Below are 22,015 nucleotides of genomic sequence, written 5' to 3'. Positions count from 1 at the left end.
TCTGACGGAGCTTGAAAAAGTCTAACATTTCATGATTTAATCTTCAGGTCACAAAATGTTCGACTTTGATCTGTGAGAGGTTTTTCATTTGAGATGACTTCGAGCCACGTCTGAATAGTTGATCAAGTCCACGCGGTGATGATTTCTACGATCTCGGCGGGTGAGCGTATACATTCACAAAGGACATTTGACTCAAAGAACACAGGACATGACGAGCAGAGGTGAACAGAAAATCATTAGGATGCAGCTTGCAGGAAATGCAAAGACTTTTTTTTTTTTTTTTTTTTCAAACTTTGGAGCAGGAGAATCAACTCGGTTGTGTCCCACGTGAACTCTGAAGAGCTCATGACGGGCTCCATCGTGTTTGTTTGGATCTTAAACATTCCAAAGTGTGCAGAAACTCTGTGTAGAATTTAAAGGCAAACACAAGTTTACCAACATCACTCTGCAAAAACATGTATTGTAATTTTTTCAAAAATGGCTTGTTGTTGCCATAGAAACAGTGAAGCCACAACAGGACTAATAGTGTTGAGTGAGTCGGGTAGAGACGCTCGATGAGGATGAAGAGGATGATGGCGGGGCTTTTTAACCCTGTGAAATGTGAGCGACAGCGGGGCAGACGTGAAGCGGCCGCAGGAGAGCGCTCTTCACTTCATCCTATTTGAGTTCATCTGAAGTCAAGCCGAACAGCAAGACGCTCGCCGCCGTCGCTCTGCAAACACCTCAGGTAGAGAATGGTGGCCTTGAAGAGAAGCTAGCTGTTGGATATATTTAAAGAAACGACGTCGTGATAAGTGAACGCAGCAGTGACAGAGCTGAAAGGGTTAATCACTGTGCTCACACGCTCGACATGTTGACAACATCACTGTACGAGTACACACAAAGATCTTTTTATTCTTTATTATAATGACAGAAATTGGTTTCCCTCTTTAATCTATGACTAGACTTAAATCTCAGACGATCTTCAAGCTGCTTTGAGTCTTTCATGCTAAATATTCCAGTAGTTATAAATGTTGGAACATCTCAGGAACATATGAAAGTTTCTCCTCATTCATTTGGAGTTTCAGTTTTTATCTCTGAACATTTTCAGCCTTTTACTTAGGTAATTTTTTTCTTTTTGGACTTCCTGGTGTTTGTTTTAATGTCAGTGTTTATTCGCATATGTGAGTTTATTTAGACGCTTATACAAACTTGTTTGTATGATCAGAGATGAATCAAACTCTTTCTTGTGAATTTGAGATGCTGTTAAAAAGAGATTCAAAGTCATTCGTGCTAAATATTAAAGTTTATAGAAAATATTTTTTTACAATCAGCTCATCACACACACACACACACCTTTTTTCCAAAAACCTTTGGGAGATTTTATAAAAACATCTGTGAACACTTAGTGGGGTAAAACTCCAAGAATACTTGCACTCTTTTCTTCCACATCTTCACCTTTGTTCTCAGACATTTCATCCATTCATTTTAATTTTAGACTTCCAGAAAAAGCTCATTCAGTCTTGAAATGTAAATTTATTCAGGAGGATTTTTTTTTGACTCAGAGAGTATTTAAGCTTCTTTCTTGTAAAATTTGAGGCTCTGCGCTAACCCTAACCCTAACGTATTTTCTTTATCACGTTTTGACTTTGACAGATTTCTGCAGTTCTTTTCTCTGCATGTGATTTCATTTTTATTTCATGTTTTCTTGCAGATCTTTGTTTGTATGCTGCTGAGATTATTCAAGCTGTTTTCGGGGGGGGGGGGGGGGGGGACTGTGGCTCAGTGGTCTGTCAACAGCTTGGTGGAGGATTCAATCCCCAGATCCTGTAGGAACATGTCCAGTGTGACCTTGGCTAAAACTCTGTGCATGAATGGATTAGTTCTGATGGTCGCTGTAAACAGCAGCCTCCAGCGTGTGAGAGCCGGCCCATTCACTGCGGACGCTCCTGCTGTGATAAAAAAAAAAGAAAAAAACATGCCCACTAACGCTCTTCTCTTTTGAACATGGACAGAGAAACACGAAGCTCTGAAATAATTGCACATGAAGTGATTTGAAAACACGAGCTGTGCACAAGCTGCTGCAGTTGAGGGGTGACTCAAAATATCTTTTTCAAATTTTTTTTTTGAACGCGTCATGATCGACTGTGACGTAAGGGTGAGCTCACCTCCTCTCCCTGTGATCTACACCCCCTCGTGTTCGTCCCTTTTAATGTTCCCTCTCTGACTTCACTTCACAGCTCTCCTCTGGGGGAAGCTTCCCTTCATACCCACAGATTTTATATCGCTCCAATAACTCCAGTCAAATGCTCCGTATGCACAGGTTTAGGTCATCGTGCCCAGAGGTGGATGATACACACCTTCAATTAAAACACACTCTGTTCAGAAATGTCTCTTTCATCTGACAGCAGCTAAGATTCATCTGCAGTTTTTTACTCCTTTCACAGCTCGTCTCTTTGTGTTACCAGGATCCACACGCCTTTATCTCTTCATCGTCGTTCAATAATCAGAATCAGAAATACTTGATTCGTATTGGAGAGAATATTTGAGTAATGATGTGGCTCGTATGCCAAATTAAAGCACACGATATTAGCGATTTGGTACAGACGTGTAGCACACGATGGGCAGCAGTAAGTCTGACTCAAGTACTGGTCTGGACCAAAGTACGGAAAGTTGGTCTGGTTGCTGGAGAGCTGCTGGCTCACTTCCTGAGTACTGCAGAGAAGTACATGAGCGAGAACAGAGACGGTAACCTTGAGACTTTTCACACATGCGCACACTGTAATGCTTTCAGTCTGGAGCCGTGTCAGGGTCGCTGGACTGCAACAACAATGGCGGATTCCCGAGTTCTTTGTGTGAAAATGTTGAGTGGCGTGACTCCCAGTGGAACTTCCTGACTCTCTTTGTACTTCCTTTGAAGTCGCAATTTTTGTAGTTCAGCCCCTTGTCGTTCTGCAGAAGGAGAAATATGTGCGTGTGTTGTTCCAAAGTCACAGCGCCAACTCCTGGCCTGGCATGTGAACTACAGCGTTTGAATCTATCCGGCACTTTAAACTGCATTCAGTCTTATTTACCTTTTCTATTGTCTCTATGGACCCTCGCTCAGGATTGTCTTCATTTTGTCTTTTAAGAACAGATTGTTTGTGTTGTTTGTGAAAGCAGTTAGAGACGGGGGCTGTGTGTTGTAAAAAAAAAAAAAAGTATTTTTGATTTTGAGGTTTTTTTTTTCTTTTTTTTCGATGACACCCTCGGACCAGCTTTGCAAGCCTTCTCATGTAACACCATCGGGTAAATGTTTCTTCTTTAATATTTAGTCATCAGTCACTTTCAAGTGTTCCTCCCAGCAGCAGCACGCTTCACATCACGCTGCTGGAGTCGGATCAGGTTTTCTTTTTTCAGCTGATTTAAGTCAATAAAAACATAAATACTTTTGAGTTTTAAGAACTTTTGATTGATGTTTTTATGTTGTTTTTTTGTATGCTCGTGGATTAGCATGTAATATGTGAACACACTCAACAATGTCAGAGCTTTAATGTAATCATCCATCCAGCAAAGAAGCACACAAGCAAGATGTGTGTGTGTTTGTTTGTGTGTGTATGTGTGTGTGTGTGTGTGTGTGTGTGTGTGTGTGTGTGTGTGTGTGTGTGTGTGTGTGTGTGTGTATGTGTTTACAAGGGTTTTCGAAGGTCAATGCCACCCTGCACTGAACGAGTGGGCTTGTAGCTGACTGCCTGTTACATTAACATTTCTCTACACACACACACACACACACACACACACACACACACCGGGGCTGCTGGTGTGTTGGTTGATGACATTAGAGCGTGCTCGCTGCTGCTCAGTCAGGCTGAAACTCTCGGGTGTGTCGGTTCTGTGTGAACTCTCCGCTCGGTGACTCGGCGAGGATCAGAGTACACAGGAAGTGAAGAATGGTCGTGAACAAACATGTTTGTGTGTAAACGTGTGCAGCAGGGAACACTTCAGTGCTTCTTCAACACTTCCTACCTTTGACTCTTTCAGCCACGTCCTGCTTTCATCCTCTGTGGGTCTCTTCCTCCGCTGCGTCTCCGCCTCTTTAATCTGAACATCAGACACGCTGCTGTCGTCTCCGTCCTTGACTGAAGAGCACATTTAAAGATGATTAAATAATTCTCACTTTGAGTTTACAGCAAATCAACATGAAGCATGCCAAATTAAATTCTTAATGAAATAAAATGAGAACTTTGTGACAGACAAAATGTTTTTACTCTCCTACATTTTATGGCAGTGTATTCTTTATGTTCTACGTCCATTTAAACCAGATTTTGAAGCTTTAATTGGATACACTTTGATTTTTACATCAACCAATAAGAATCCTTTGTTTGAGTTTAAATTCAATCAACAAGTACACTCATCGATAGGGAGCTTATGTTAGGCATGAAACATGTTTTTACTGATTCTTCCTTTACTTTAAAAAAAGTTATAAAACGTCATTGTGACACTGATACAAAACTAAATATTATTTTTATTATTGGTTTGTGATGACATTTTCTGTTTTTATTTTAATAATACAGTACTTTTATAATTTTAATATCACAGATTTTTACGCAATAGTCATTTTTGATCGTCTTCTTTTTTGCCAGTTAATTTTATTGAAAAAAAAAACAAACCTTTAAAGACTATTGAAATAGATTTGTTGCTTGTGATTTGTTTTTAAAAGCTATAAACGGTTGCTGTTGTTTTTCCCCCTAAGTGATGCAGCAGGAACGAAGCTGCTGTGGGAGTTTGTGATGTAACACTGCCGTCTTACTCCTCGACTCCTCCCTCGTTCCTTACAGCAGGGTTGTTGTTTTTTTTAAAGATCTATTTTGGGGATTTTCATGCCTGAATTTAGAGACAGGACAGTGGATAGAATGAGAAACCAGGTTGATTGACAACGCGTTCAAAGACACGCTCAGAAAGGAGCCGCAGGTCGGACTCAACCCCGGGCCTCCCGCTCACTGGACCACAGCCTCCTCATGTTTTGTTTGTACAAATTAAGGTCCCTTTGGATGCAACTTGTTTTAAAACATATATGATCGGGGCGCCGATAACCTCGCGGGTATGACGTGCATCATATGTTTGGAGGAAAGCCAAACCTTCAGCGCAGCGGCCATGGGTTCAAATCCCACCCCAGCTCTTTGCTGCATGTCATCCCAATCTCTCCCTTCCCAACATTTCCTGTCTTTTTTCAGCCGTCCGATAAGGGCAAAAAGGACCAACAAATATCTAAACAACTAAACCCACGCATTATCTCCATTATTTTACTGATCCAAAAGAAACTAAGCTTGGAAGCAACTTGAAATCGTCATATTTTGAACGTAAAGCTGCAGTGACAGAAACTGTAAATACGACCAATTTATTTGTGTAATTGAGATAGTGTGCAGGAGATCGCTTGCATTTTTTAGTAATGTCAAACAAGGTAATTACCCAATGTTTGGTGACGGGGACTTTTTTTTGTCGATGCAATGGTTGCAAAACAAATAATGATATTGTTAAAATGTTTTATCTTCATCTTTAGGAATTTACCTGAAAGTGACACTGTGCTACACTGAAAGCAATCTTATTCAAAAACATGTAATGAAAAAAAGATGAAACACAGATAGTGCTGTGATCAGATGCTGCTGCAGAGAAGCGGCTGGTAGAGTGTGTGCAGCCACAGGAGGGCAGAGCTCCAGCTAGATGCAGAAGGACACCGAGCGTGCAGGAAGACAACAGTAGAAAAGGTGCTCACTCGTGTATTTAATTAGTGAAGAAGAATGGGTTGTGGTTCAGAAAAGCAGCATCTCTGTAAGCTTTTTCACAAAGGTGGCATCTACCTTAATTAATCACCTACTTAATGCACTTCCTGTCAAGCATGCGAAGTGACCCCAATCAAACCCACCCACGATGTTTCCTGACCAGCGGGTGCACTCGGGGTCTGGCAGTGACTTGTTCATTCGGTGTCCTTGTCATGACTTCAGCACTCGTGTACAGTGTACAGTGGACAGAGATATGGAGACGTAATCTGCACGGGGAGATGGATGAGAAGGGAAGCTGTCACCATTCAAAGTGTGTTTTGTTTCGCTGTAGCTGCTGTCGTGTGCTTCGTCGGTTGTTAATCTTGGTGTTATGCTTTGAATGTGGCGCCAATTTCAACTTTTTTTACCAAATATTTTTCGTGGCAGTGTTTTGGGGTTTTGTTGTGGTTACTTCTGATAAGGCTTTAAAAGCTCTCACTAAATGATCAGACATGAAGGAAGACGAGAGGCTGATGCACGTTAGCAGCTTACAGTCATTATAACACATATCGTGCTTGGAGCACATTATGACTCTAATTGTCTTATTGCTATGCCTGTTTCTCCTGTACATTATAATACACCTCATTAGTGTCTGCTTAAAGGTGGATACTCTGACACACTAATTAGAGCTTCAGCTGATACATTTGTTTAAAACCCAAAAGTCAAAACCTTCTTGACAACTGGTCATTTTTATCCTTAAGCTCTCCGCCTCAGTTATTTCACCATCAAACTTCATGTAGTCTCTTCATTGTGCTCTTCTATAAAGTCACAGGATTATTAGATGAAACAAAAGTGGATGGACCGTTTTCTCTCACATTTTTCTTTTGGTGTCTATTTTAGACTAAAAACATAAAGCAAAGATTCACAACTTTGATCAGAATCTGATCATATCAGGTCCTGATTCTCTGACTGGATTTGCCACCTTGAGGAGGTTGTGTAAGTTGCAGGGGGAAGTTAAAATGGTGACTTTCAGTGGGCTTCATTTGACAATTAGGTATCTATTGAAAGAGTAGAAATGTGTAAACAGGCAACATTGTGCAACAATTGGCCTGATGTTAGCACCTTTTTCAAGATGTTCTTCATGAAGAATATTAATGCTTTGTGTGTGTGATGTAAACAAGCCCATACAATAGTTCAGTCTTGCAGTTTGTTATGGTTTCGTGGGGCTGAGCTGTCGGCTTCTGCTCTTCTCTGCTGCTCGTTCTCATCCTGATAGATCTCGATGAGGATGAGGATTTATTTCTCTGCAAAGTGTATAGATTTATTTGGGAATCATTTATTTTCAAGACATGAAGAGAGGAGTTCTGATTGGTGGAAATACTGCAGTGCAGTTACCACCAATGTGAAACACTCACTGTGTGTGCCTTTTAGTACCGTTCTTAGTCATTTAGATGTTCTTTGCATTGAGGCTCTTTTATAAAGAGAGTAGGCCAGTTTTACCCCAAATGTATGGACAGTATACTGGCTGATTCACAACAGTGCAAAGACCACCAACGCACAGCGCTGTTTGCTCTGCAGCCGAGTTAAGGGAGCATTTAACCCTTTCATGTGAATTAGATAGACAAGGTGCGGTGATACGAGGTTCTTTTAGTGAAAGATTAAACAAACAAAAAAAGCAGGTGCATATTGTTGAGTGCTGACGAGGAAGGTTAGTACAGATATAGTCAAGCATGGAATAACCACTAGAGTCAATAGGAGACTCAAGATACTAGTTTCGGTACCACTTGTGGAGTCAATAATCCGGCGGGGACTGAGTGTGGAGACCTGGTTTATATACTGGAGTTGATAAGCTGATTAGGAGCACCTGATAGCCACACCTGCCGCTGCTTACCGACCGGGGAGGAGACACAGGAGGAGCAGACAGACAACACACACAAGTGGGAGGGCACTAACAGAACCTAAATCACCCAGTGCCTAAAAAAAGGCTTTCCAGGCCTGAGATGTGAACTGTGGTCCCCGAGCTGAAACAATGAAAACATGTACAGTCGACAGACAGACAGACAGACAGACAGACAGACAGACAGACAGACAGACAGACAGACAGACGTACTTTATTAATCCTAAATTGGGAAATGTTGGCATTACAGCAGCAGGACATCAAACACACATGTTTGTTCGTTCATACAAAGTAGAAAACCTCTAGAAATACAAAATTACAAAATATAAAAACTAAGAATAATATAAACACCAGGATTTAACTTAAACATTCCAACTAGTCACAAATGTGAGAAGTTATGTTTGTAAGTTATGTTGATTTGAATTTAAACATACTTTGCTGGAGTAGATGAACATGTGCAAAATTGTGCATGTGCAAATAGAATCCAAATGTTTTTGTCTCTGTAAACGGGTTTACAGATTTGTAGATCAGGCACAGAGTTTGCTTCTTCCCCCGCGTGCACATAAAAGTGCCGTGTGCACAGGTCAAAGATGAGCTCAAGTCAGACTCTGGCCTGTATCAACCCCAGTCTGCTCTCAGGAGATCTGCATTCAGCCTGGCCTTACAACACAGCTGTGAGTAGGTTGGTGCTGTCATTCATCTGCTACAGTGACCTGAGAGAACAACAACCAGTGATATCCTGCGTATTGTCAAATCCTCCCTTGACCTTTCCCTTGTGTTGTGTATTTTCTGTCGGAACAAGTTCTTTAATGATGTAGATGCAGAATAATAAAGGCTGAGTTTCATCTCATGTCTTTTCCTCTTCCAATCATCTGTGCTGCCGTGAATCCTCATGCGATAGAAAAGGACTCACACACAAAAGAGACCACATGTGCTTTAATGTTTCAAACGGCTCCACTCAGTAGGAGAGACTCGTTTTGACCAAAAGCCTTTTTGGACGCAGGAAGCCATCAGGAGCTCAGGAACAACCTGTTTTTCTTTGAATCAGTGTCAAAGTGAATGTTTCTCCTCCAGTCTGACAGAAAACGGGCAGTCACACACCAAAACATTGTGCAGCCAGTATCTTGCACGGCTACACCACATCTGATTAACCTTTAGCTTCGGTCCAGTGACTTGGTAAAGTCACCGGACTGAAACATCTTTTATTGTTGTTTTTAGTCCGTCACAGACTGTTGTGTCTTCTGTTTAGGCCTCATCAAAGCAGCAGCCACTCTCAGACCTGCCACAATCACAACATGAGTACATCATCACCCTCATTTTCTCAACTTCCTCAGTCAAAGGCATTTCAGCCAACATGAGAAATGTACCGACAAACAGAGAACACAATACTCCTATTCCACCTCAGGCATTAAGACAAAGGGCATATACACCCTTTGTTTAGCTGGGTATACCCTGCACTACACAACCGTCTGCCTGAGCACAAGGTTCCAGTGTTTCATTTTAGTTCTGCTCATGTGTGTTCATATCGTCCTGTTTTCTAAACCAAGACGATGACAGAGATTTGCTAAACAACAGTCCCCTTACTGACACTGGTGATGGAGAAAAAGATCTATCAAAATCGTTTTCTTTACTTTTCAAAATCACCTCATTTAAGGTGCAAATGTGAACAACCAGATCAGGAGGATTTGGGAGCCGTCCTTCGGAAATTCTCCCAACATTTTCAGGAGTGCAGCTTTGAAAATGTCTTTAGACAGGTAATTGTATGAGATTGAAAACCAGAAATGATCCATTACGCAGAGCCTTAGACTTGTATTTTTGTTGCCATGGTATCCAAACAGCAATCGATAGCGATTTATTTTCTTTCTTTTCTGGTATCATAGTGAAGCTGATATTTTTTTAAAGCTCCCCCCTTAAAACCAAACACTTTTCTGGTGCTTCATTTCAGCCTATTTCAACCCAGTTTCATATTCTTCTGCACACAGCTGTGATACTTCACACGTTCTTTTCACATTTCATCACAGTTCTTTTTGACATTTTAAAAGTTCTGCAGAATTGTATAGCTTCTGTGCAGCTGGGCTCCATCTGAGGAATAAAAAAAAGCTTGGATAGAAACATGGCTTTGTTTGTCTAAGTGCAAAATCCAACATCCTTCTTTTTTTATTACATTTGTTCAGCAGTTTTCAGACACAATAAGTAGAATAAATCTTCGTGCAGCAGTGTGAGGAGGAGGGGAACATTGTTGCTCAAATGATTTGGCCTAGATGCAGGCCAAACATAACAGCTCCAGTGTGGGCACTTATTTTATCAGGCATATGCAAATAATTCCACCATGTTTAAACTCTAATAATTGCACAAAGTAAAAAGCAAAGTACTCTCTGCTAAATGGTTGTTTTTCTTCTCTTTTCAGCGCTGTGTTCGGTCCTGAACAGCTCTGATGCTTTGACGTAAGACTCCCCTCTGCATCACACCTGCCAACACAGGTAACGATGCATGAGTGCACACACACATGGACTCACACCCACGCTCACACGTACATGTGCTATTTCTGCTGCAAGGGCTGGATGTGAGCTTCAGCTGCCAAATAGGCCAGTGTGTGTGTGTGTGTGTGTGTGTGTGTGTGTGTGTGTGTGTCTGTGTGTGTGATCGCACAGCCCACTCGGTCCAGAGGACAACTGGCTGAGCTCTTTGGACCGTGTTGACTCTCGTTTGTTACATAGAGAGTTGGTGGAACTCCCAGGAAGATGCGTATTAAGCCATAAACACCCAACACACACACACACACACACACACACACACACACACACACACACACACAGGGTCAGAGCACATTATTCAATTTTCATTTCATTCATGCTTTACTCTGTCAGTCGGCTCAAAGCCTCAGCTTATAACCGGCGTCCTGCACACACGAAGGAGCAGAGGACGAGAACGTCTGAAAAATGTGATAAAATTGAGTTTTTGTTTGTTTCGGTTTTTTGGGTCCTTGTTGGTTTTAGTCGCAAATTTTCACAGTTGAGAGTCAGTAGCCAATACTGACGCACATGTGAGAGGAAATTGAATTTCATCATATTAACCAAAGATATTAATTATTATAACTTTTTTGTTTTTCAAACGATTTGGTAAAAATAGTTTTATTCGTTCACTGGATGTGTCCTGCTGCCACTGCTCACGTTTCCATCTATACGGGAAACAGTAGTGATGACCTACATCCGTGATAAACATAATCTCAATGTCAGTGAACGATGTCATCAGAACAGATCAGTGAGTAATAAATGCAGCAGTGGCAAAACAAAAGGCTCTTATGTGAATGTTTCTCCCAACGACAGTCACTGTAAATACTGGAGAATTTTTCTTCATCTGTTGAACTAAAAAATATCAAGTGGCCTCCTCTTCTTCTTCGGTCCCCTTCCCCCCCCCTTCTGTTTCTGTTTTTTCCGACAGCTCCTCCGGTTATAAAAACCACTGTGATATATGATGTTGTCTCACCAAAACACTAAAAAGTCCCACAGCGATTTAAACACACACACGGGGACGTTGGAATAATGTCCACATCCACAGTTTTTGTGTTTGTTCGATCTTCTCTTCTCTCCCACTTCAGTCCCAGGAGGGCAGGTTGGCATTTTCATCTAGACAACAAACACACACACACACACACACACACACACACACACACACACACACACACACACACACACACACACACAAAAATGTATACATGCATGAGCACACAGTGTTAGAGTAAGACACAATCTGACATACAAAGGAAATATGTTGGCTCTAAGTAACCCAATTGTGTGAGTTTAGAAGTTGTACTACTCTTTATGCCTCACAGGAGGGATGTACCATATCTCGCCATATAATTAAATAAAAACAAGGGGACGATTCAAATCCATGAGACATGTATTGAGAGACTTTTTCCTAACTAGCAGAGGAAGCTATCTTTTTGTGGCTTCCTGTTCAACGTTCTGCAGCTGAAGAAAAGAGGCGTACGTGCTAGTTTTTCTCTTTATTCTCGCATGATCTTGTAGTTCTCCGGTGGTCTTGTAGTTCTCCTGTGATCTTGTAGTTCTCTGTGATCTTGTAGTTCTCTGTGATCTTGTAGTTCTCTTTTGATCTTGTAGTTCTCTGTGATCTTGTAGTCCTCCTGTGGTTTTGTAGTTCTCCAGTGATCTTGTAGTTCTCCAGTGATGTGTGTACAGCTGCTCATGGCTGCACTCACTCTTCTGAAATGGATCCAGTGGTGCAGGGCGTGCACCATTTGATAGCATAAAATCTTGACACTGACGGAATGCAGCGCGTGGACTACGTGGAAATTGGCTTCAGCACGAGAACACACCTCTCATGAAACTGTGCTCCTGTGAACGCTGACATGAAGCTATGAATTCTGATGCGTGTGTAGGCAGTGTGGGACAGGCTTCCTGAGCTAATGTATCTCATTCATGCCTCTGCATGAAACCACAGCTCAACCTAATCAGCTGATGTACATAAAATCTGGTCAATGACTGCAATTGAGATTTTCTGAAACACTTGTTGTCGAGCTTTCTCCGCTCTGCAGCCATGTTTTTACCGGCTCGGACTTCTGTAATGAATGTTCCATTGGGAGGAATAGATGAAAGAGGAACGTATGTGGGAGTAATTTGTACATCAGTGGCCTGTACTTTGTTTACCTGAGTACAGAGACACAAATTACAGCCTACGATGATGCGGCACTAAATGAGCGGAGGATCCTAAAAGCTGCTGAACCTTTGGTGAGAGCAGACAGAGTGTGGGATGAGGTTTAAGTCGGGAACGGTTATATAGCTAATAGTCTGAAGTCCAGCATCCTGTCTGACACAGATTATGTTTTACGTTTCAACAATGTGCAATTTACAGTCGAGAGCTTTTTTTCAATATGATAGACGTGCAACATTTCTGTTAACGTCATTCATGCACAAGCCTTCAGAACAGTGTAAAAGTCACCAAATCAACTCCAAGCTGACCAGAAATCTTCCAATTCCAACATGTGGTCACTTGTGAAAGATGAGCGCAATAAAAAATAGAGACTTTTCAGGGTGAGTATATCTTTTTTTTCTGTGTTTTTTATGACCAAACAGCATGAACCATAAAACACACGGCCAACTTTTAAATGGTTTCCTTAACCTGAAGCTCTTCCCTTGGTGTGTATTTCAGATTGAGATCACATTTCTAAAGGTACACCATAACCTTATAATTTACTTTGTTTCTGTTCCCCTCCTGCCTTATGGCCCTGAGGTTGTCCCACAGGGAACCTAAAGACGATCAAGCAGCTTTAAGTGGAGGGAGGCGGTTCCTATGAGACCATGAAGAGCAATAAAGTGTCCGCTGTGTCCGGGAAATATAGGAGGAAAAATGAAGATGTCCTTTTGTAAGCTGTTAATCAAAGCCTCCTTTCTTTCTCTTTCTGTTTTTCACGTTACCTCAAGTTGCTTTATTCAAGTCTTGTGATAGGAATGCTCTCAAAACTAAAATGCAAACGTGAGCTGCAACCGTCCGAAAATGAAATGAAGCCAACATGGAAGTACAAAAAAGAAAACACCTGCATTTCCTCGATTGTCCACTAGAGGCTGGTGGACAAAAGGCATATGGTAATATATTTGGCAGGATTTTTGTTGACGTCAGATAGGTGATGGTGAGCTGTAGCGCCAAGATGACCCGTCTCCATCCAAAATCAACTAAACAATAACTGAACTATATATTGTACAGCACTTTGGTCAGCTGTGGTTGTTTTAAAGTGCTTAATTAAATAAAGTTGGATTGGATTGGATATATGATAGATGTATTATTATATATTATATTATAATGATAGAACCTTCTCCTAATTCTTTGCAAGTGGTGGATGCCTTCTTATGGTATCTAAAAATCCCAACAATTCTTCTTGGAGAGAGGATGCCATTTTGGATATGACAATCAAGCTTAACTTGAGCTTGCTAGCATAGCTTCAGCTAGCTTTATTTAGTTTGAGCTGGTTCTCCCAGCTCACATTTCAACTTCTCATTCTGCCAACTACTCTTCCTCCTCCTGCTCCTCCTCCTTTCATTTTGTAATATCTTAGCCCCTGCTACCTCCAAGATGGAGGTGATAAAAATGTTAAAGTTGAGGCTTCATAATTGGTCATAAATCCAGCCTGTAATCTAATGTTGATCTAATCTAATAATAAATCCAATCGTCCTTCCCTTTAATGTTCCTGTTCTACCATCTCCTTCACTGCTTTGAACCAGTTGCTATCTGTCTGTGTGAGACAGAAACACAAAGAGAGAAAAATAGCTGTTAAAGGTTCCTGGACGTATGCAGCCCCCCACACCCTGTCTGTGTGTGTATGAATGTGTGCGAGTGATTCTCTGGTTCAGAACTCCAGACCAGGTGATGAAACCTAAGCATGAAAGTGAATCAGGTCAACACAAACATATGGTGGCCAGATAAAATGTAAAAAGTTACATCCACACAGGAGATGAACTCATATGCTTGGTGTCTTTTTGCATATTAGTTATTCCCTGAAGTCTGCGCTTAAGTAGCTGATGAAAAAGGAGGAAGTGCACGCAGTAATATGACCACCTGTGCACAGAAGAGCGGTCTGATTCAAGAGCCCTGTAAACAATACGAGAAGCTAAGTGCTGCTGGAGCTCTGTATCTGAGAGTGTTATGTGTGTCAGAATGATCAGCTTTATGCTGTTTTATGACCTCGGTTGCTTGGTTGAGCCTGGCTCCAATCTGAGGTCGGATTCCTCGTCTCAAAAACTCCAGAGCTGTTCCCAACTAGAGGCTTGGAACTGATTAACTTCCCAGATTATTTTAGTGTGAGATCCAAGATCCAATCTGGGACCATAGACTACTCCATATTTATCAAACATGTTTGGTATTTAGAATTTTGACTTTCGACGATTACGTCATAAAAGGGTCTTTTGGAAGAAATGTGTGACGACAACAATGGCGGGTGGAGAGTTGACAGTGGTGGTGACTGATGGCGAGCTGACACCTGCACTGGTATGCTGGACACTTGAAATGCCTATGACAGTTACAATCTTCCTGCTAGCTCTGGCTGAAGAATTTATCAAATCCATGTCTGAGTTTCCCCAGACCTTTCTTTCACACACACACACCTGTAGGGCAAACTGTCCGCTAAAGGGTCTGCAAGCCAAGCTGCAGCTGTGTCCTTTAAATCAGTGTCTACCAAACTTTTTTTCTGACAATTAAAAAGGACAATCGCAGCCCAATTCGTTAGCAGGCGGTAAGTTGGCGATCAGGTTGGCGAGCATTAGCTGCAGTCTGTTTCTCGCTGGTTCTTTCTTTTTAATTAGCCAAGCATCTATTTCTTGTTGCTAACTTCAAGCTCACGATGACTCAACTGTCAGGGCGGAAACCGGGAGTGCGGTAGAGTTATGGCACCTCATGTGGATCAAATATGTACTGTAAATATAAATCTTAAAAGACTGAGTAATAGTGCAACCCAGTCTCTGGGAATCACTGCTTTAAATGAACCGTTCCCTGACGTTGTGTTACCATTCAACATTTTCCTTACCTTTGGGAACAATATCAGTTTAAATGGATGGATGGATGGATGGATGGATGGATGGATGGATGGATGGATGGATGGATGGATGGATGGATGGATGGATGGATGGATGGATGGATGGATGGATGGATGGATGGATGGATGGATAGATAGATAGATAGATAGATAGATAGATAGATAGATAGATAGATAGATAGATAGATAGATAGATAGATAGATAGATAGATAGATAGATGTACTTTATTGATCCCAAGCTGGGAAATAGTGGCATTACAGCAGCAGAACATGAAACACACAATGTTAGTAACAAAGCAATATACACACAAAGTAGAAAAGCACTAAACATATACAGAGTATGAGAGCAAGAATATCCTTATCATTAACCTATAATTGATGTTCATTGATGTTTTCTGCCACCAATTTTCTCATCTTTGGAAGATAATTTGAGTTCCTTGGGTTCACTGCTTGCAGACTGCTTGCTGACTGAGGGGCTGTTATATTCATCAAGTTCAAATTCAAAGGTCAGTCATTGTGTGAAATGTACATTGTGTATATCAATTTGAGATATTTGTGTAAGAGTTATTGTGCCTTTGTTGTATGGTGTCCTTGGTGGCTCTGTTGTTTGATGCTCTATAGCTTCTATACTGCTCATTCCTTCAAGCACTACTTACATGTTCATTACTGAGAACAGAAGTCTACAAAGACCCTCTAAGACTACAGCAATCAAAGCCCTCTGCTGATGAGAAACAGCCAGTTATTAGCGAGGTCTCATTAGCATATTGTTGATGTAATTGTAAAACTTAATTGCTAATTAGGAGTCTAATTGCACAGATTGGTTGTGTAATTGATGCTGGCTGTTTAATACAGTAGTGAAGTAAATGTAGATGGTGTCTCGGTCTCTTTTTCTTTTGATTTACATTACTTACTCTTGAGGATCAAATCCTGCCCGTCAGGACCAAGAGCTTCGAACTGTCTTTGTTTAGCAGGAGGGAGGGAGAACATTTCAGCCAAGTATTTTTCTGCTCTCTCTTTCCCAGCTGAAGCAGTGCACATAATTACTGTCTCTATAAATGGAACAATCATCAATAATAACAGGGTACAAAGGAGTGACCTGTGCTTTCTTCATGTTATGTCCATACTGCAGCATGTTCTTTACAGTCGTAGTTCAGTGCTTTGATGCACACACACACACACACACACACACACACACACACACACACACGTACACACTGATGTATGGATACTGTACAATACAGTTTGTCCTTTACAGACTCGAGGTGAAGTGTAGTTTACACTAATGATGAGGTACCAACTGGATCTACATAAAATGTACATTGCACACTATATGAGAAGCTGGAATATCATTTGAAAGTGACTGAAAGTCCAAACCTCTCAAGCTTCTGTGTAAATCAGTGTCGATTGAGCAGTGCTGTGATCATCGGGAAGGTTTTTAAAGTTTACTTCACTTAAATTTTGAAATCTCACTCTTCTCTTTGAATTCAGAAAAAAAATCATGCACTCTAATTTGTTTTAAAAATAAAATAAAATAAAAGCCTGCCAATTATTTTTCAATGTGGAGTAATGTGAGATTAATTTTTGAAATTTAGTCGAGATGCTTTTTCCTTCCATCATAGATTTCAGCTAATGGAGGTAGCTGTTTGTATGTTGAAGTCATCTGAACGTCTGTTATCGGACATGTGTGTGTGTGTGTGTGTAGTTGAATATAGAAACCCTTTAATAATTAGTGTGTGTAATGGTTTGGTTGCTCCTAGATGACTTTGACTACATAATGATGTGTTTGGTTGGTTTGAGAGTGAGAGTGAGAGCGGCAGACCGATTTAAATAACAGAGTTTGAGTGTGTGGTGTGTGTGTGTGTGTGTGTGTGTGTGTGTGTGTGTGTTTGGGATGGAGGTGTGTGTGTGTTTGGGGGGAGGCGTGTATTGAAAGCTAAATTTGCTTTAGATGTACCTCCTGCAGGGTGAAGCACACACACACACACACACACACACACACTGATGTGCTCACAGGTGCTTCTCCTCTTTAGATCACATTCGTCTCCTCTGGTCAGATTTGTCTTTGTTTCACGTCTGCCTGCTCCATGTCTTCTCTCACTGCTTCATCATTTTTGCTGCTTCTATATGTTTTAGTTTCAGGAGGATTTAAAGACAGAAGGATTTCGATATTGGGATGAAGAAGTGACTGTGTGTGTGTGTGTGTGTGTGTGTGTGTGTGTGTGTGTGTGTGTGTGTGTGCGCGCGCGTGTATAAAGACAGACTTACAAATGGAGGGTTTTTCACTTCATTGTTCCCCAGCGAGCGGCTGAAATTGACTTGTCACAATACGTTACTTTAGTTCCATCCGTCTATCACTCCATCTCTCTCTGCTCGGTCCCCTCATCCCTGATGTAGTTATACCACAATCCACCACAACTGATGAAATCTGGGCTCTATACACTTGTGCTTAAAGTGAAGCACCACAAGGGGCGCTAGCGAGCCGACTGCTGAGCTCAGAAGCTGTTATTGATCCTCTTCAGGGTTGCGTGACAGGAGCAGGTACAGTCTGATGATTGTTGATCTCTGGTCTTATTTGTCGTTGCTTTTGTACCTGGATGACTGAAACAGATCCCATTTTCCCTCAGTCAGTGGACTGGAGGTGTTTGCTTTGGCTTTAGTTTGCAGAGCTGTTGATGTTCCCGGCCTTCTCGCTCGATGACTCAATGACGCCCTGAACAGGACGGATGCAGGAGCTCAGCATTTCCACACACATGTACCACGACCACAACGTCATGTCACCAAACCTCGAAAAGAATGGACTGCAGTTTTCAAAGAAGCATAAAACACACACCCGCACAGACACACACACACACACACACACACACACACACACACACAGAATAACAAAACTGTTCCTTGAGGGTCAAAGATCTTGTCAAATTGAAAATGAAGTCTATTCCTCACGAATGCTTTCCCCTTATGATTGTGTTTCTTCATGACAATGGATATCTATCTGACTTTTCTGCCTGTGTTAGCGTTGAAACCAGCAAATTAAAAACTATAAGAACATCATGACTGAAAATGAACATTTTATACCTTGAAGAGTTAAGTTTTGTTTTTCAATATTAATTCATAATAAAACAGGAAAACAAACCCTCGGCTTGTGCAGGAGGCGTCCTCATGCTGCATCCTGGGACCTGATGCTCATTGAACCGTATTAGCAGGCCTGTCATCAGGGAATCCAGCAGACACTACTTTGGGTAGAAAGCCATGATAAATGAATCACAGACCTAGAGCAGATATTTAGATGTGTCCCCGCTCAGTGGAGGAGTCCACGCTCTCTCTGCTGCTCTAATTAGCTCTCAGTTTCCCTCCAGAACATCTTCACAGGCTCAAATTGCTCCATGAGGACCCCTCATTGGTCCCTGTGGTTTCCAGCGGGGAGGACACACACACACACACACACACACACACACACACACACACACACAGAAGCATTCATCCTTTCACACGTATACACCATTAACATTACACACATACCAGGCTCTGGGAAACTACATCAGTCATTCTGTATGCACAGAGAGGAAGCCGATCCTCCCACGTGTGTTAGTGGTAAAGATAGCCATATATCCCATAGTTTGAATCCTGCAGGATAGATACAAAGATATCACCAGAACAATAAGAAGAGGGCCATGCGTACAGTACGCCACATAGAGAGATACAGTCTGAGGACACAGAGAGTCTACAGTGGCGTCTGATGGATCGTAGAATCAAAAGTCCAGTCCTCATCAAAGACCAGCCAAGGCTGGTTACGCCACACTCGGCCACAAACTTCCAGCCCACGCGTTCTAACACTGTTAACGCCGCGAAGACTCTGAGAGGAGGCGAGAAGCTGCAGCCAGACGGAGTCTCACACGTTTGTACAGCAGACCTTTAATCATTCCCAACAAACACTTTCAGCTCGGAGATTGTTTTTACAACGCTGTTAAGAAGAACTTCACACTGACCAAAGCAAAATCAGTACACGGACCAATCACAGCTCATTATAAGTATAGATTGATGCTGTCTCTAAAGAACATGACATTTCAAAGTTTAGATGGAGCATATTAAAAAAAGCATGAAAAAGAATCACCAAGTCGTTTGTGTTTGAGTGCACATCACCCCGAAGCCACTGCCCCAGTTTGCTCACCCAAAACAAAGAAGTCTGAACATGCCCCTGCCTCCAAGTTCAGCTGAGGAGGACTGAATGAAGGAGGAGAGCATTTAGAGACAGGAGAGATAATGGTTGTTTGAAGGAGGTGCCAGTGGCCTGCTGGTTGTTCACTCGCCCCAGGTGCAGAGGTCGGGCGGTCCGTGTTAGAGCCCCACCATGTGGTTCCTTTCCAGCCGGTCGTTCCCCTCTCTGTCACCCTGATTTAAGACTCTGCCCACTGTCCTGTCTCTAATAAAAAGGAAAGATAAGGAATTATACTCAGCTAAAGTATAAAATCCCCTCCATCCTTTCATTCACCTTGTATCAAACGGCCCCTGAAATCGAAACTTCCCAATTTCACAGCGCTGAGTTCAAACACAGATCGTTATGTTCCCTCCAGGAGTACTAAAACTGTTTCTTATTAGGCCACAAATAATTTTCTTATCATCCAGTGACCCGGGGTTTTTTACAGTCTGGAGTCCGGGACCAGGATTTATTTTAATAAAACATCAATATCAGACCCATGTTTCATCATGATGCACACCTCTGCTATCCTGTGAAACCCAAAGGGGGGTGTTCTACTCTGAACAATTAGCTGTGACACAACGAAAGCAGCAGTCAGCCTTCACTTCATACTGACTGTGTATAATTACATGACTACATATCAAATATGGCTTTAAGTGGGGATGCAGTGATTGCAATTTGTCTTCTCCAAACAATTCTGATTTTGTCAGATTGAGGTTTTCTCCTTTTAAAGGAAGCAAAACAAACATTTTCTAACTTTTCTGTCATTAGCTCACGGAGCGACCGCTGTCCTCCAGTATGTCAACAGTTTGGATGGAGACCTCTCGTCCACACTGCCGTCTCGTTTGCTTGCGTGTGTGTGTGTGTGTGTGTGAGTGTGTGTGTGTGTGTGTGTTTGTTGCTGTGTGCATAACATGAAACATGTTTGAGAGCACCTGCTGATCCTGAGAAAAAAACTCCCATTATTCCAGTCACCATCTGTATGATCTGCGCTCCTCCTACTTCACGTTACGGCTTCAGGTATAAAGGGGTTAATATGCTGATGTCACAGGTCATATCTGCTAAAATACTGTAGTGTGTATATGTGTGTGTGTGTGTGTGTGTTTGTGTGTGTGTGTGTGTGTGTGTGTGTGTTTGTGTGTGTGTCCTATCTTTGACTGTTTGTCTCTTTATTGTGTGTGTGTGTGTGTGTGTGTGTGTGTGTGTGTGTGTGTTTAAGTGTACATGTGTGCCATAACTGCAGGCTGTGATCACAGATAACCTTCTTGGTGTCCGCTTGCTGACTCTATTAAATACACTTCCTATTAGTGTGTGTGTGTGTGTGTGTGTGTGTGTGTGTGTGTGTGTGTGTGTCCAGATGCTGAAACCAGATGCTTTCCTTCAGACTGCAGGCGCCTAAGATAGTGACAGGGAGCGGACACACACAAGGTTATCACACACTTTCAAACACACACACGCAGTGTATATAATACGTCAGGTAGACAGGTCACAGTGTGAGCTCTGTTATATTGTGTTACTTTCATATAAATCAGAGCGATACTCTCATGGATTCAAAGATGAAACCAAAGCAGCAAAAAAGTTCATATTCAGATAAATGATTGCTGACTTCATCACTGTTTGTGTAAACACCACACTCTCTGAAAAAGAAGAATTACTGAATCTCCCAGGAGCATGCACTGAGTCAAGTGTTGCAAAGATGCACCGCCATGTTGACCGACATCAGCAGGTACAGTGGCATGCATTGATATCTTCATCCCACGTGTATCTGCTGTGTCAGTTTGACGCCAGCACAGCATGCTGGTCCAGAGAGGAGGCTTTTTGTGGGGCGGAAGGTTATTAGAGCGTCCATGACAAAGATCAGCCGCATGCAGTTTGTAAGATGAGACATTTTAAGGGGAAGGATACAAACTACTGTTTAAGTAAATGAAATGTCAAAGCTCATTTCCAAGCGAACACACAGAAGTACAAAGAAGTAATAGAAAATTCTTCAGAAGCCATATTTGTCTCAATTTTTCCTTGAAACGTTCTCATCAGCCCAATTTTCACAATCCGTGCATCTCTGGTCCAAGTTCTACATGCATTTAAATTCAGAGTTTTATTTAATACAAAAACACATCTGTATTAAAGTTACTAGAAAATCAAAGACTTGACTCCCCTGATCAGGTAGAAGACCTTGAATCCTTTTGAATCTGTGAATGTGACATGACAGAGAGCGATGCAGGAACAAGAGCTTCACAGCTAAACTTTCCAACAACCACACAGTGTTCATTTTCAACGGGAGCAGCATTGACTGCTCAGATCTGTTAAAAAAAAACACTGAATATGTAAAGGACACATATTCCGACACACGCTGCCGCAGCTTTCTCCACTCTCCTCCGGTGTTCCCCAAGGCTCTGTCCTTGGTCCAATCCTCTTCATCATCCACCTTCTCCCTCTCGGCCATATATTCCGGAAACATTTTCACTGTTATGCGGATGACCCCCCCCAGCTCTACCTCTCCTCCAGAGCCTTCAGCCGCTCTGCCCCCCTCCTGGAACTCCCTCCCACCTGACATCCGTCTGTTCAAACAAGCCCACTCACTCTGATCTGATGTAAAACTGTCAATTATCTCCTTTTAACTTTTTATGTTTTATTGTTTTTTAAACCCTGCATGTAAGGTGTCC

General features: G+C 41.9%; 1 long non-coding RNA gene across 1 annotated transcript in view; it reads left to right on the top strand.

Annotated features, from left to right (window-relative positions):
* The first annotated feature begins 505 nt into the window (after positions 1–505).
* LOC306820678 overlaps positions 506–22,015 on the top strand; it is a 33,603-nt gene continuing 12,093 nt past the window's right edge. Inside the window, exons 1-2 of the long non-coding RNA XR_013778690.1 lie at positions 506–727; positions 10,022–10,094. This is a non-coding gene — a long non-coding RNA (uncharacterized lncRNA). The remainder of the gene's footprint in view (positions 728–10,021; positions 10,095–22,015) is intronic.

Source organism: Symphodus melops (assembly GCF_947650265.1).
Source record: "Symphodus melops genome assembly, chromosome: 2".
NCBI classification, from domain to species: domain Eukaryota; kingdom Metazoa; phylum Chordata; class Actinopteri; order Labriformes; family Labridae; genus Symphodus; species Symphodus melops.
Note: the sequence above shows the minus strand (reverse complement) of the source record. Positions and strands in the feature narration are given on the sequence as shown.